At 42.8% G+C, this 16,117-nt stretch overlaps 1 protein-coding gene across 1 annotated transcript in view; it reads left to right on the forward strand.

Annotated features, from left to right (window-relative positions):
- The window catches only part of LOC126474089 (luciferin sulfotransferase-like), a 295,558-nt gene that overhangs the window by 20,685 nt on the left and 258,756 nt on the right, over positions 1–16,117 (forward strand). The window lies entirely within an intron of this gene.

Below are 16,117 nucleotides of genomic sequence, written 5' to 3' on the forward strand. Positions count from 1 at the left end.
TTCTTTCTCCTGATAACGACATCCTCTTGAGTAGTCCCCGCCCGGAGATCCTAATGGGGGACTATTTTACCTCCGGAATATTTTACCCAAGAGGACGCCATCATCATGTAATCATACAGTAAAGCTGCATGCCCTCGGGAATAATTACGGCTGTAATTTCCCCTTGCTTTCAGCCGTTCGCAGTACCAGCACAGCAAGGCCGTTTTGGTTATTGTTACAAGGCCAGATCAGTCAATCATCCAGACTGTTGCCCTTGCAACTACTGAAAAGGCTGCTGCCCCTCTTCAGGAACCACACGTTTGTCTGGCCTCTCAACAGATACCCCTCCGTTGTGGTTGCACCTACGGTACGGCTATCTGTATCGCTGAGGCACGCAAGCCTCCCCACCAACGGCAAGGTCCATGGTTCATGGGGGGGACTTTCCCAATAGCCTTCTTAAAAATATGAAATTGATACTGTCAGGTTAGTTGGAATGAAAACGCGGATATCGCCACTGACAGCCGCAAAATGGCCTAAGGAAAATGAGCGGTCAAAGAAAGAAAAAGTGACAGTGTGACGTGGGACACACGCTCAAGGATACTTCAACTCAATAAAGACAATGCAATAATTACCAATCAAACACAAACACCGGCTTGTAATTTCCAACACATTTTATTTAACAATTGCATGACAACAACAAACTGCTTTTACCTCAGAATAATATACATAATTCCCCTAGCATTTGAAACATGACTAAACTGTCAAAATGGCTATGGGTGGCAAACCCACCCCAAACAATAAATAATTTAAAAACCCTGTTTACATAAATCTATAGAATCACACAAACAATAAATGGTTTACTGAGAAAAACTTTCACAGAAGCAGGACGCTTTTCAAGATATTACAGCAGAAATAGCTCATAATTTCTCCTTCTGAATAAGATATTAAAACCTCCGTATAATGAAAGGCATCTTTCAGGTATTACAAAATTTCTGTGACAAGTAATGGCACATTAGAGATGCGTGGAAACTACTACTCAGATCGAGACTGAATGAAAGCTGAAAGGAACGGTGAAGAAGGAGAGATGGGCGCGTCACTGCCATCAGGAACAAATAATAAAAAACTCAACTTTAATCGCCGAAGAACTTCAGTTTGCTGATAAACCCAGCGACCGCGGTATTGGTTATAATTCAAAATGGCCGCTGCCAAGGCGTCGTCCCCAGTTAAACGACCAGCTACAACGGACGACGCGCACCGCTGATGATACCACTGAAACAACAACATGAAACCACACAGCAACTAGACAGTATCCAGAGTACCACAAGCCTTCAACACCAGAAAAATTTCAAAACAAGAATACGGTCACAAGGAACCCACAAGCCATTCACATTCAAAATTAACCACTATAAATATCTGCACTACCTTGTCATTAATGATATGTGCAGACAGGCTTATTACTGCCAGAGCAGGAAGTGATAATATACTCAAATATAAGATAAGAAGCTGGTCAGAGTGCTAAATCACGCACTCGTAACTCATAACCCCTGAGCCGATTAATTACATTATATATACATTCAGTAAACCCACACTCAATAATTACAATATGACAGTGCTCTAGCACACAACCAACTTTTCATCATTAAGCCCCTGATTGTTTGATTCTGAACACATTACCTAAAGCCGGCCGCGGTGGTCTAGCGGTTCTAGGCGCGCAGTCCGGAACCGCGCGACTGCTACGGTCGCAGGTTCGAATCCTGCCTGGCGCATGGATGTGTGTGATGTCCTTAGGTTAGTTAGGTTTAAGTAGTTCTAAGTTCTAGGGGACTGATGACCACAGTAGTTAAGTCCCATAGTGCTCAGAGCCCAGCATTACCTAAATACCAGCAGACAGTCAGAAAATCGAACCTGTGGTAACTTCGGAGTGCACAGATACGCACTTAGATATACACTCCTTGCCCGTATCTCAAGTGCGTCCAAAAAAGGCAAACCTCATTCACACAGGTAACCGCTGTTCAATACGTTGTGCACCAGTGGTCAACAGATAACATAAGCGTCCAAAGACTGGGAGAGCCGTTAACTGCAAATAGCACGAAATTCAAAGTACGTATATACACCAGGAATTTAAGAACCTGAATAATTCCCACCGTTTGATTCTGTAACGTATCCTGTTGCCGATTCATGCATTCCAAAGCCACTTTCACAAGTTCACATTGTTTAGCAGCACAGACGAGACCATTGCTCTCTCACTAGACACAATACACACACGCCGACTGGAGGCACGTGTCCGTCCTCATCAACACTGTCCACGTGACAGAAAGAAGCAGAGCATGGGCGAAGAGCGACCGCCGATAACCAGACAGCACACCGGAGCACCAACAAACCGACCACAACCAGCTCTCTCCCCACAGCGACGTGCGCTTGAATAGCCGAAAAGCGACAAAGAGGAAGACCACGGCCAAGCGATACATAGTCGATCGCACAGATCTTAAAGGAATACAGAGAAGCGACTGGCGCCAACTGCGCCACGTGTCAGACAGAAATACTAAGGGAATATCAATGAACGAGGTAAGATAACTTACATCGTTAGCCGTAAGGCGTACGGCCGCCTCACATTGTGCACACTATGCTGCGAGCAGATGACAGCCACTCGTGAAGCCGAGATACGATGTGAGGCGGTGCTAGAAGAGAGTCGCGCACGATAAATAGCGACCGTCATGCTATAAGGGAAAGTGGTGTCCACTAGTGGCGAACAGCGTAAGAAGTGACTGACAAGCCCGAACGTTAGCAAGTGGTGAATACATAATACGTTAGTGAACAGATGATTGTTAAAGGTACGTCGCCACACCATAAAAAAGGTGAAAATTATGTATTTGATTACAGGTACCGAGAATGCCCAAACATGTGTCAAAATGATATACAAGATAAAATTAAAATAAATAAAAAAGCCACAAAAGAGCCTATGGTGACAGGTTGGATAAAAATAAAAGAAACATAACGACATTATGTATTAAATAAATGTAACGCATTGAGCATAAATAGGTTCAGGGATATATCGCTTTTCAACTCAGCTGTTGGCGATGGAAAACAGGAAACAAAGATCACTCTAAAATACCAAGAACAACCATCAAGTGGCACCTGAAGTGAAATAGCCTATAAAACTATCCGTACGAATAGCTGAGATTCGTGAGGAAAGAATCATAAGTAAATAATTCATCCATGAAATAAGTAGCTTACGAAAGACTTGTTCAACCGATCCATGAGTACAAATCATCAGTCGGGGAGGTTTACGAGGTTGAATTAATGAGTTAAATGGAATGTGCATGTGGCACTATTGACCGGGAGTCCCAAATGGGACGTTAGATTGCCTGGTGCAAGCTCATTTTTGAAATTTTGTTTTATTATTTATTTCACGTCACTTCGTCCACTTGGGCGGCGATCGTAAAATAATGATGAGAAAAAAAAAAAACACACACACACACACACACACACACACACACACACACACACACACACGCGCGCGCACTCGAACCCGAAACCCTGTCACCGAGAGTCAACAATGATAACCATAACACTACGAGTCTCCGACAATCAGTTACATAGGTAAGATCAAATAAAAAGAGGCACGTTTTGTCACGAGAGCGTTTAGCAAGTGCGAGAGTGTTTATGGAGATTCCCATCAGGCCCCAGCGACGGCACAACAAAGGGGGTGTTGTGATCACCGGTAGGTTTACTGTAGAAATTCCGAGATGGTACAATTCAAGAATAGTCGCACAGCATACTGCTTCCTCCCACATAGGTCTCGTGATATGACCGAGACGACAAATTCAGCAATTTGTGCTCACCCGAAGGCTTTCCTGGAGTCCTTCTCACACTCCATTGGAAGTTAAATCAACGAAGGAGACCAGAAATACCCTCCACCACATACCACAAAGCAGCTGGTAGAGTGCAGATGTCGATGCAGAGACAAAGGACGATACTAACTGAATTACTTCAAGCTAAGACAGAGATACTTAAATCAGATTTATAAGGCATACCTAGGAGCAGATATAGACTCATATCATGATTTCGTAATGATGAAAGAGTAGGCAGTAGCTTAAGAGAGTCATGAAATAGGGTAAACGCACGAGGAAGTGGGACGCGGTACCATTAAGACATGATAATTTCTACGACAGTGTATACCATAGCCTGTAGTTCAACTCAGGGGGAAGGGTATAAAAGGTATAATAACATGTCTTGTGACTGCAAATTTATCTCTGAGGAACATACCTCCAAAGATTTTCTTGAACAGGTCAACTGATTTATGAAATCAGTAAATCCAAAAATGATCTGGACAGAAAATTAATACAACAGTGCAAGGTACGAAAAAACGAAATCAGTAGTTCGTTCCAAGAAATTAACGTGAAGCTGCTCCAGGAAGAACATTAATTGACAGAATGAGAACTGGTCTTTGGTATCACTGATTCAGAACATACGGATGTGGAAACAACCTTCTGAGAATTTAGAAGTAAAGGGATTAACATTGCAGATGAATACTTCCCTTAAATACAAAGGAGACCTCTGTCAAGACTGATAACGTAATAAAGCTGAAATAATTATCGATTTACAGGACAGATGGATCAAAAATTAGAGAGAGTTTGAATGAAACCTTGCAGGGATTGCGATTAACCAAGTCAGGAGAGGTTGATACCATTCCTTCGAATATTACAAAATCATTGGAGGACCTTGCAACCAAACGATTGTGCGACTTATGACACCTCCGCTCGGACCTTAAGAAGAATATGTTCCAAATAATCTTTAAGATATACAGAGATGCTTAATGAGAGAACTATCATACAATCGGCTTGAAAGCTCATGCATCCATGTTACTTATCATAATAATATACAAAAATACGAAAAAGAAGTTGAGGTTGTGTTACATGAAGATGAGCTGGACATTAGGAAAAATTAAAGCATTACAGGGAGTTCTAAACCTACGAATGCCATTAGAAGAAGGGCTTCGGTAAATCAAGGATCTGTTGGTCCAAAAGAAGTAAATTAGTTTGAAGCTGTCGGGACCATAGCTATCCGCTATGGGGAAGGTGAGTAATTTTCAATAATTACAACATACAAGAGGTGAAAATAGGAATAAAAGACCAAGAGAGAAGTCCTCAGATTAAACAGGACCCTAGACAGTCATTTTCTCCTGTTGTTCCCTCTATATATATCGAAGATGCATTGAGATAAGTGAAAAGTTCAAAATTTCAATTAAATTTCAAGGCGAAGGGGTATCAATGAGAAAATTCGCTGAGGATATTACTATTCACGATGATAAAGAGAAAGAATAAGATAAGGTGTTGAATGGATAACTGAGCACAGAATACGGAAAGAGACTAAACCAAGGAAAGGAAAGAGAACGAGGTGCAACAAAAATGAGGCAAGCGATATGTTTAATATAAAACTTGAAGACAATGTAGTCGACAAAATGTAAGAACTGTGCTGTGTCAGAGGCACAGTAACACGTCACGTACAAAGCAGTAAAGAGATCAAACGTAGTCTGGCAGAGGCAATAAGAGCAGTCCTCCCCAGAAAGCGAATTGTCCAGTGTAAAAAATCTCGATTTGAGAAAGAAATTCCTGGAGAAATACGTCTGCAACGCATGATGGTTTGACAGAAAATCATGAAAAATGGGAAAGATAAAGAACTGAAGTGTTTCATATATGATGTTAAAGGAGGAGGCTGAGAATTAAGCGGACTGAAAAGAAATGCGGTTCTTCTGAAAATCCGTGTGTAAAGTATATGGAAAGTACTGACTAAAATAAGGCATGCGATGATATGACATATGTTAATCTATTACTAGATTACGGGATTACTTTCCATACTGGATTACTTTAGATATACTAGACTGTGCCGCAGAGAGTGAAAGTTATCAAGCGAGACAGACGGGAAAATATGAAATTAACAATTGAGGAAATTGTATTTAATCGTTATTTTGGGACCAAGAGATTGGTAGAGGAGAAGAAATAGCAATGAACGAAGTCCAATATTCTAACGTACGGTAAATTGAAGAAATGCTTATGGCTCGATGTGTTTAATGTGGAAGAACGGAGAGCTAAAATAAGCCACTGAATTAGCAATAAATGGTTAATTCTTCCAAATCAGTACTTCAGGGCGCGCGGGATAGCCTCGCAGTCTGAGGCGTCTTGTCACGGTCCGTGCGGCTTCCCCCGTCTGAGGTTCGAGTCCTCCCTCGGGAATGGGTGTGTGTATTTTCCATAGCGTAAGTAAGTTTAAATTAGATTAAGTAGTGTGTAGGCTTAAGGCCGAAGACCTCAGCAATTTGGTGGCATAATACCTTACCACAAATCAAATTATCAGTACTACAGGGCGGGGCCAATAGAAGTGGCCCTGACGAACGGATACGAATAGGCTTGAATATATGCATATAACGTGTACGTGATACACACCAATTGAAAGCCTAGCGCGAGCTGTGTCATTGTGAGTGGAGCTGTGCGAAAGGGAAGATAGTACTCACAGAGGAGCAGCGGGTGTTCGTTGTGAAAAGTTATGTGACAAGGAAGTCGTGGAAATGCTATGGTCAATTGTTTGTTGAGACGTTTAACGATGTCAAAGTGCCAGCAACACTTAGTCCGAAATTGGAATCAGACATGACCTGTTTAGAACAAGATAAAAAACATTCCGAAACTTGCCCGAACACGAACAGTTCATCAGAAAATGCGTGAGAGCCTTACCAAATCAACCCTACGCCTGTCGCAAGAGACCGGCACATCACGTCGTTAGTGGGGACGAATATTCCACCTGGACCGGCAATGCATCCCTACCGAGAGTCTGTTGTTCACGTATTAAAACCAGCAGGAGCATCTCAGAGCCTCCAGTTTTGTGAGAGGCTGTTCTCTGAGATAACAATGTATGCCTTGAATATGGACGTGTTCTTTACGTCTGATGAAACCTGGATTCACCTGAGTGGTTATGTCAACTCACAGAATCACGAGTTCAGGGCAGCGGAGAATCCGCGTAGCTTCCACGAAACACCATTGCTTTTCAGGAGGTTAGGGTTTGGTGTGCTGTGTCTGCACGCCGCATTATTGGTCCCATCGTCTTTCATCAGACGGTGACTTCGGCGCGTTACATTGCTAACATTTTGAAACTATTTGTAGCAGCATCAACGGAGGAGGAAAAGATGTACAGTTACTTCCAGCAGGATGGAGGAACTGCCCATACAGCCGGCCGAACCTTGCAGTACATTTACACACTTTTCACACCTGACAGAGTTTTTGGCAGACGTTTGTCTGGTCGCGGCCCTAGCTGGCCACCCAAGGTCATTCGATCTGTCAGTGTGCGATTACTTTGTGTGGAGAGTCCTCAAGTCTAAGGTGTATCGCAACATCCCCAATAGTCTTCAAGAACTGCAGCAGAAAATTTCTGATGAGATTGCAGCAGTTCCTACAGCCCACTTTCGGACCACCTTCCGCAGTTTGCTGACCAGGCCCCAAAAGTGCTAAGTAATGAAAAGTGGTCACGTTCAACATCTGCTATAGTCAGGTTAGTGCTGTATTTCCTTTCCTCTTCTGTGTTTCTTTATACCTTGAAACTCTTTTCTCCGGGCCACTTTTATTTGCCCCACACTGTATATCCACCTTTTCACTATGTCGCTGCCAAACACGGCCACATTTAACTGTTCACAACTACTCGATTTCGACCATCACAGTTCATGTTAAAACTGGATTAGGAGCATGCTGTAATATCGTATCCAGAATTAGTCAAATGATTATGACGATTATGAGATGTGCGTATAAAAATTGTTTTCGAACGCCGCTTATCACATCTGTAGGTGGCCAGCGTTTGTCAAAATCAACCAATGTGTGCGAAAAAGGTGATTGTATCTGGAAATAAATTTGTTAAAGCATCGTTTAAAAAAAGGAATTATGGAATTGGAGACGATGCAAAACGTTTTTATTTATGCAACGGATGATTTCGACAATATTACCATTCCGCTCAACATACCAATTACTGACGCCTCAGTTGGCCGTACGTAATTTTTTTTCCACACGTGTAGAGTTCTGTCTGCGGTGCACTTCTGCCGGTTTACAACTACAGAAATGCAACTGAGAGCCACAGCGGCAGCACATAAAGGTGAGAGAGTTATGTGCTGTCCCAAAGGCACAGTTCCGCTGTAGATACGGCAGCATCTCTCGGGCTCTGCTGACGCGGCGTCCCATTATTGGGGGCAGTTGAGCGCGGCCCGTATCTTGCAGAGCACGCCTCTCGACCCCGGTCGGCGATAGCGGCGGCGGCGGTGGCAGCCGAGAAACGCAGCAGTCGTCACAACAGCCCAGCTTCCTCCCTCCGCCCGCGCCTCTCCCCTCCGGGAGCCCAACAGTACGTGACCTCAATTCTTTATTGGAGCGCCGCCTGATAGTAGACAGAAAGCGAGAGTGGCCGTATCATTTCACCGCGCTTGGTAACAACTCGCACTGGCCTACGTGGGTCAGATGAATCAGGGAGGAATTCGGTACAGACTCTGCATAAGGCCTCAGACTGCTTGAGGATATATCCAGTAATTACGACACGTCATACTGGAAACGAGTTCATTTGCATTGCTGGCCGTGAAAGCAACAACATCAACAACGAGAGCAGAAGACAAAATTTTGCACCGTTATTGGTCAAAGATATGGAAATACCCAGAGATATGCGTACTTTAAAACTAACGCGTGTTCCAGCTGAGGCTGCAGGAGGCGTTCTTGCATTCGACCACGAACGACAACTGTGCAATGTCCTTAGTATGTTACAAGTATCAGTCACAGCCAGAAAGGTGTTATGAGTATTTGTGAGTGCCTTATGTCGGAGCTAAGTGATTTCGGACGCGGGCAAATTGTTGGTGCTCGTATAAGTGTGTTACCGTAATCAAGTCAACTGAAGTGTCTGGTGTTTCAAGAGACACCATACAGAAAATTTATGCCGCGTACAGGGAATACGGAAAAACACCCTCTCACACAGCAGAATAAAGTATATATTGAGTGACCGAGACAGATGGTCATTCAGAAGGATTGTCACAAAAGATAAAGGAGGGGACGACAGCTGCAGACGTCAGTGCAGAACCGAATGTCACACTCGCGAAACCCGTCAGCAAGCCGGGCGGGGTGGCCAAGCGGTTCTAGGCGCTACAGTCTGGAACCGCGCGACCGCTACGGTCGCAGGTTCGAATCCTGCATCGGGCATGGATGTGTGTGATGTCCTTAGGTTAGTTGGGTTTAAGTAGTTCTAAGTTCTAGGGGACTGATGACCTCAGAAGTTAAGTCCTATAGTGCTCAGAGCCATTTGAACCTGTCAGCAACAAAACAAAACGAAGGGGGCTCCATAAAGAGAGAATTACAGGGCGAGCTGGAATTCTAAGACCAACCATCAGTGATTGAGATGTCCGTAAATGGAAAATGTCGTGCCGAAGCGATAAAACCTGGACTAAGGAGCAACGGAAGAAAGTCATTTGTTCAGATGGCTCTTTTTTTCACACTGTTTCAAATTTCTGGCCTGTTCACGTACCAGGAGTGAAACATTGCGATGGTTCGCTGATGCTTTCGACCGCCATACCGTAGTATTTAGTGGTCACCTTGGTTACTTTGCATTACTGCCACGGATTATGTGATCATCTTAGCAGATGAGATCCGTGCCATCCATGGTACATTATTTGTTCCTCAGTGCTGATGATGTGCTCCAAGATGACACAGGCCCTGTTTATATCGCACACGTCGTCCAAGACCGGTTATGGAAGCACGAAAACGAATTTTCGCAACTTCCCTAGCCACCGCAGACACCAGATCTCAACATTATCAAGCGTTTGCAGTCTACTTTGAACTTTCCACTGTTTTGCGGAAACGATGGTACAAGATCCCAATGAAAGACACTCCGACGACGGGAAGCTGTTTTGAATGCCAACGGTACTCCTATACCATATGAGACGTGGTAATGTTTCATGTTTTTGGAGCCTCTATATTTCTGTCCACCCTCTGTACACTACCTACTGGAGGAGAACATGATTAAAATCGTAACTGATTTGGGACATACAATATGAGCAATTGTGTACACAGAGGTACCACATCTGGCTCTAAGCCTTCTGGTCATCGTGCAGAATAGACCGTTCCGGCGGATAACGGTGTGTCACTCATCCATCGTAATGGGTGGCGTGCCAGTTCCGAGTAACAATTTATCATATGTCTCCAATGGGTGAACTTGCATACCAGGGCAACACTCCAACACCCTTTGTGTCGAGGTAGGTTAGCGCAGCACGGGAAATATATGGTCCTGTGTTATCATGTCGAAAGTCAATGTCACGGAGATCTCGAAAGTACGTCACAACCACCTGCTACACCATGTCAGGTATGTACCAGCAGCTGCCCAAATTATTGGATACGTGAACCGTAGGTGATCTTGTTGCGTACAGAATGGCACCCCATACCATCATGCCCGTTGCTCGGCCGGCATTTCGACGACAAACGCAGCCCCACTACGTTCTTTTCGTAGCCTCCACAAACGCATTCGCCGATCGCGAAAACTTGCACTGATCCGCGACTAATGTGAATAGTCCGAGAGAAATACGACCAAAACCGTAAAAAATCCATAGGTTAGATTTTCATAAACCAAAGATTGCTGATTCTGGAAATTTTCGCGTCGCGTCTCATCTGACTGCAATTTTCAAAAATGATTGTGGTGCCTCTCTTCTTTCAAGTGTTGTTTAACGCACCGTTATCGGCGCAACTCCCCCAACTGCCGCGTCAATTGAAACCCCAACAATGGTTGCCGTTCTTCCAGTCGGTGCTACAACATAGTCGTACTATCCACATGAATACTTGTCTTACAACAAACTCGTTTCCTGCCTAAAGATACGTGGCGTAGATATACGGTCCTGCACGGCGAATAAACATATTGCTTTTCTCGGGCGCTAGTAGCATAGAGTCGTTTGTATCATACGTGGTATTCAGTACATCCCATCTGCACCCATAAATTCCGTACTCCCACGAGAGTCGTGGGAATCCTACCACGCAAGCAGCAACATCGCGTGGCAATAAACAGCAGCCTCAGTATGTCACCATCCTAACACTATCGATTTCATACACGTGGTCCTCGACGTTTCTCCTTCGTACATTTCCACTGAATCGCTACTCGTTTACATACAAAAGCATATAGTGCACTCCACGACAAAAGTCTTGTTACAAACCGTCTTAATAACATTGCAGTTTCAAGGGTCAGCTATGTTCTTCAACGACTCCGTTAGCCAGTCTACGACTTTAATCACAGTGAGGTGTCTAATGATTTGATTTTAGGGTTCTGTACCTCAATTGGTAAAAACGGATAATGAAATGTATTCGCAGATGTGGATCACCTGCTGCGTGTGGGGATGACGACGTTGAAAATTTGTGCCAGATCTGAATTCCCGCTTTACGCGAGCGGTCGCTTTAACCGCTGTCCGTACAGGGGAGTACATTTTAACTGAAAGTTGCTTCCCGGTATCGGCGGGTAAACAGAATATTGCAGTGAGTGTGTTGTTAAGAACAAAGGCGCTTTTTTCTTCTTAACAAAACAGGTACTGCAAAATCGTAATAAGAGGATCAGTCTGTTGTCCGTCTACCTTTCTGTCTGTCAGACTGTTAAAAGTCCTCCTTCTCAGGAGCAGGTACACGTATCAAACTGATATTTATATCAGATACTAAGGACTACTGTTCCTTGGAGGTACAAAAAACTAAAACTTCTAAGTTAATGTAAACAAAAGATACGGTTATTTATGTCACGTATTTTGGTACTCGAAAATTCATTCATCAAAACGTAAAGTGACCTAAAAATCATGATATTTGGAAAGAAGCAAGGTTTCACTCTACAAGTAAAAGAAAAAAATCAGAAAATTGTAAGTCTGAACAATATTTCTTTTCTTATTTTTATCCGATTTCAGACATAAAATTAAAACATTCTCGAAAGTCTGGGAATTCCCGGGACCGAAAGCTTGCCAATATCAATATCGACAACAGACTAAAATCGTCAAAATTCTTTATTACCTGTGTGGGTAAACAGTCTACGTACATAACTAAGCCTGTACCAGTGCTTTTCATACCAGGCGCCTCTCATGTATTCAGCGTTGCTGAGCACGCCATTGTAGGTGCAAAACTCTGCTGCCGCTTCAGATGAAGCAGCAAGAACAGTCGCCAGTTTGGTAGTTCGTGATGCCTCAGATGTCGTCTCACTGTGATCAACACACTTCCAGATACAAATATTTACTTCCATCTTAATGGCTCAAATGGTTCAAATGGCTCTGAGCACTATGGGACCTAACATATGAGGTCATCAGTCCCCTAGACTTATAACTACTTAAACTGAACTAACCTAAGGACATCACACACATCCATGCCCGAGGCAGAATTCGAAACTGCGACCGTAGCAGCAGCGCGGTTCCGGACTTAAGCGCCTAGAACCGCTCGGCCACAATGGCCGGCCCATATTGATGCCGTAGCAGAAAGTGGGTGAGAACGTCTCATAAGTGATCAGGTGCATAATTTTGACGTTCAGAAATGGTTCCAAACTAGTATTTACCATCGCCTCGATACTACATCATTAAAAATTGAGCATCAACTCGGACGAGGATCTGAAGGAAGCTAACTGTGACGTAATTAAGAGAACTGTCGCGCTATCTCGAATGATTTTCCTGCAGAATTGTAACAGTGCCATCTTACACGTTACCCCCATCTGAACGCTAGCTGTATATTAACAACCACCATTATTTATGTATGACTGCTATTACGATTACTTCTATCGTCGAGCAACTCCCTCAGGCCCCACCACACCCGTGTGATATTTTCCACAGTGGTGACCAGGGTAGGCCTTCCGGTGTTGGGGCTGAAAGAGTGTTTGTTGGGTAATATCTAGTAAAGGATGCCTACAGACACACCAAAAGCAAATAAGATTTACGGTAATAAGTTAAGCCGTGTTGCTATACTAGCAAAGAAGGGTTACAAATTCGTTGTTCCCTTGTATACGACACAGAAAACTTTTGAACTGATATTGTGCCAGGTAGCTGCCTCTCTAGCACCAACCAGGTTACAACTCAATTGCACATAGTTTCTCGTTTCGTACCCTTTGTAGGATTATGTTTTCACTTCTAAATCACCAACAGAGCTTACAATCTTGATTTGTATGATGATTACAGGCTAGCTGGTCTGGAACGCCGAAATAGAGCCAACCTTCAGACAGAGTCGACCATGTAGGGAGATAAGGCTGATCGCATGTCGAAAGTTTCGATTAAATTTTTGTAGTAACTTTGGTACAAGAAACACAGATAAGCACGCTGGGGTCAACAACCATAATCTGTTATATATTTATGCATTATCTCTAGATCCTATTACACATTTATACATTATCTCTAGATCCTTTCTCCATTCTCATAGCGGTCTTGTGACCCAGTTTCAGAACGTCTGTCTAATATTCTAGCTTACCTTCGTAACAGAGTGTCTCTTTCATGTGAGAGCAACCTTGAATAATAAATCCTGTTACAGGTATTTAATATGCAGTAGGTGTAGCACAATCATGCGCATTTTTTCTGAATCGACTGCCCATAAAAGACCACTGACCTTTCCGTACATATAGGTCGCCAGAGAATTGCAACTTTGCAAAACCTCAGTCCGTGAACCTCCAACTCAATAGGTGTAGGATCTATTATTGACAGACGTGGAGGGAAAACAGTGTGTTGTTTACCTGTACCACCAGTCATAGCCTACAAAAGATGTGATACAGATGCTTGTTTGTTAACTTATGCGCATAGTTTCTTTGAAAGCTGCCAACGACACTGACAGCTAATGATAGTAAGACACATGCGTCACGAAAAGAGACCGTGAATAGAGGGAAGCTCCATACCGATGTCATTAAGCATTCTGATAAAATGCTTCAGTACAGAAACAGTGATTATTAGGCGATATGTGGTATAATTACGCTACTTTAGTGGCAACTAGATGACAAACCTTGCATTTCCCGGAAATTCATTTTTCCAACTTCTGTTAGAAACTAAAACAAAATTGAACTGTGTTTGCAGTGAGACATCGAAAAAATTTCAGTTCCATGTTTTCATGAAAAGATGTTGGAAATCACGGAACAGTCTTACAAGAAATATTCATAATGTACAAATGTATCCAGATTAGGAAATATGACCCCGACATTTTCTTTACGCTGGGCGCAGCTGCTTCGCTTGTCTACAAAGCGAATTTGTAAACGTCTATATGTCAACGTCTTTTCATAGCTCTATAGATGGCTACTGTTTTCGCCCGCAGCCGATTGGGCTTCGCGATTGAAAGCTGTCAAAAGCGCTGCCCGGTGTCAAGGATTTCAATAATTACACTCGAATAAATAATTGTGTTAAAACTTCATGCATGCTGCGACACCTTTTCACGCAATTCCCTTTTTATTGCGTCATGTGGATACTGCCTGTGAAATAAAATGTAAATAGAGTTGGTAGCAGAGACGTAATACTACAGTATTGAACCTCAAGCCTGATGCGGCAGTTTTCCACGCATCTCATTGTTTATGATGTCATATATCCTGAACTGTGTCAGGTGAGTGGTTGTTACCCCACAACGTTTATTGTCTGACAGTAAAGATATGGGTACCAAGTTTGGTTGAAATCACTCTATTGCTTTAGGAGAAGATGTGGCACCCACACATACACACACACACACACACACACACACACAAAACTGTTATATGGTCTGTTGGTCGTGAGATATAGACATTGTACAAGCAGAAATCTCGATGTCAAGAATGCCTACCGAAATGTATAGGCTGTTTAAAAATAATACAACCGATTTAACAAGGCCATTCCTTCTACATGAATGAAATTAGAAACATGTAATGAATTTTGTTTAAAAAAAGCGATACGATTTCACATGGTTTATCTGTTAAATGTAAGCACACACTGCCTAGGGTTACTAAACTTTTAGGATCAAAGTATTCATTCAAACTTCATATATGTTGAAATTGTCTTGCACCAAAATATCTAGATCAGCGTTAGTCAACATGCGTAAAAGGATATAGGTTTGTGAATCGGACGAAAGCCCGGTATTACGAGTGTGCTTTATAGTGTACTGCTTGTGAAAAACAAGCTCAAAATTTGGTTACCTTGTATCCCTACCGAAATACAGTACGATTATTCATTTACTGTAACGATGGCAGTACAAAGACATCATAAGTATCAAATTAAACGTGCTTCATACATTAATACGCATGTGGCTCCTGTCTTCAATAACGCAAGTCCCTTTTAGTGTTGAAAACAGATGGATAGCTATGGTAACGATTTGAGCATGATGCAATCAAGAAAAGTAACTGGTCAACTGTTATACACTGATCCGCTAACCGAGCACTGTACTTCATCTGTAGAGCCTTGCATATACAAAGTGACTTGGTGATAGTGAGACATACATTTTCTGTCAGAGATCCCCAATATGGTGCTACCATTTCTACCTCTGGATCACGGGGTCCGAGGTTCGATTCCCGGCCAGGTTAGGGATTTTTCTCTGCCCGGGGACTGGGTGTTTGTGTTGTCCTCATCATACCATCGTCATTCCATCATCATTCATGAAAGCTTCAGGATTGGGCTGTGTACAGTTTGTGAATTTGTACGGGCGCTGATGACCGCACACTTGAGCTCCCCACAAACCACGTATCATCATCGTCATCATCATCATCATCATCATCCAATATGACACTATACACTGAGCGTTTCTTCTAGCATCTGTGGAACTCTAAATGATGTACGTCACTACACATATAACACTTCAAATTTGACAATGTTACTACTTGTTCGTAATGAAGTGATCATTTTATTTATATCCAAAACCATCAGAAGCTATTCATTTCATAAGTGAGGTCACACTTCGACAATGGAACATATCTTATCCCCACGAAGACTGAAATGGAGAAATTTCTTCATTAAGAATAGTTAATTTATCATCGTTTTTGTTCTAGCATTTCACAGAGTATGTCTATTAAATGTAAGCACTCACAACCTTGAGTTACTTAAAGTTTAGGATCAAAGTATTCACTCACACTTCATATATCTTCGAAGTGTCTTGCACCGGAAACAGTACTGCCAAGGCTCTCTGATACTGCAATG

The sequence above is a fragment of the Schistocerca serialis genome, chromosome 4, assembly GCF_023864345.2.
Source record: "Schistocerca serialis cubense isolate TAMUIC-IGC-003099 chromosome 4, iqSchSeri2.2, whole genome shotgun sequence".
Taxonomy (NCBI): Eukaryota; Metazoa; Arthropoda; class Insecta; order Orthoptera; family Acrididae; genus Schistocerca; species Schistocerca serialis.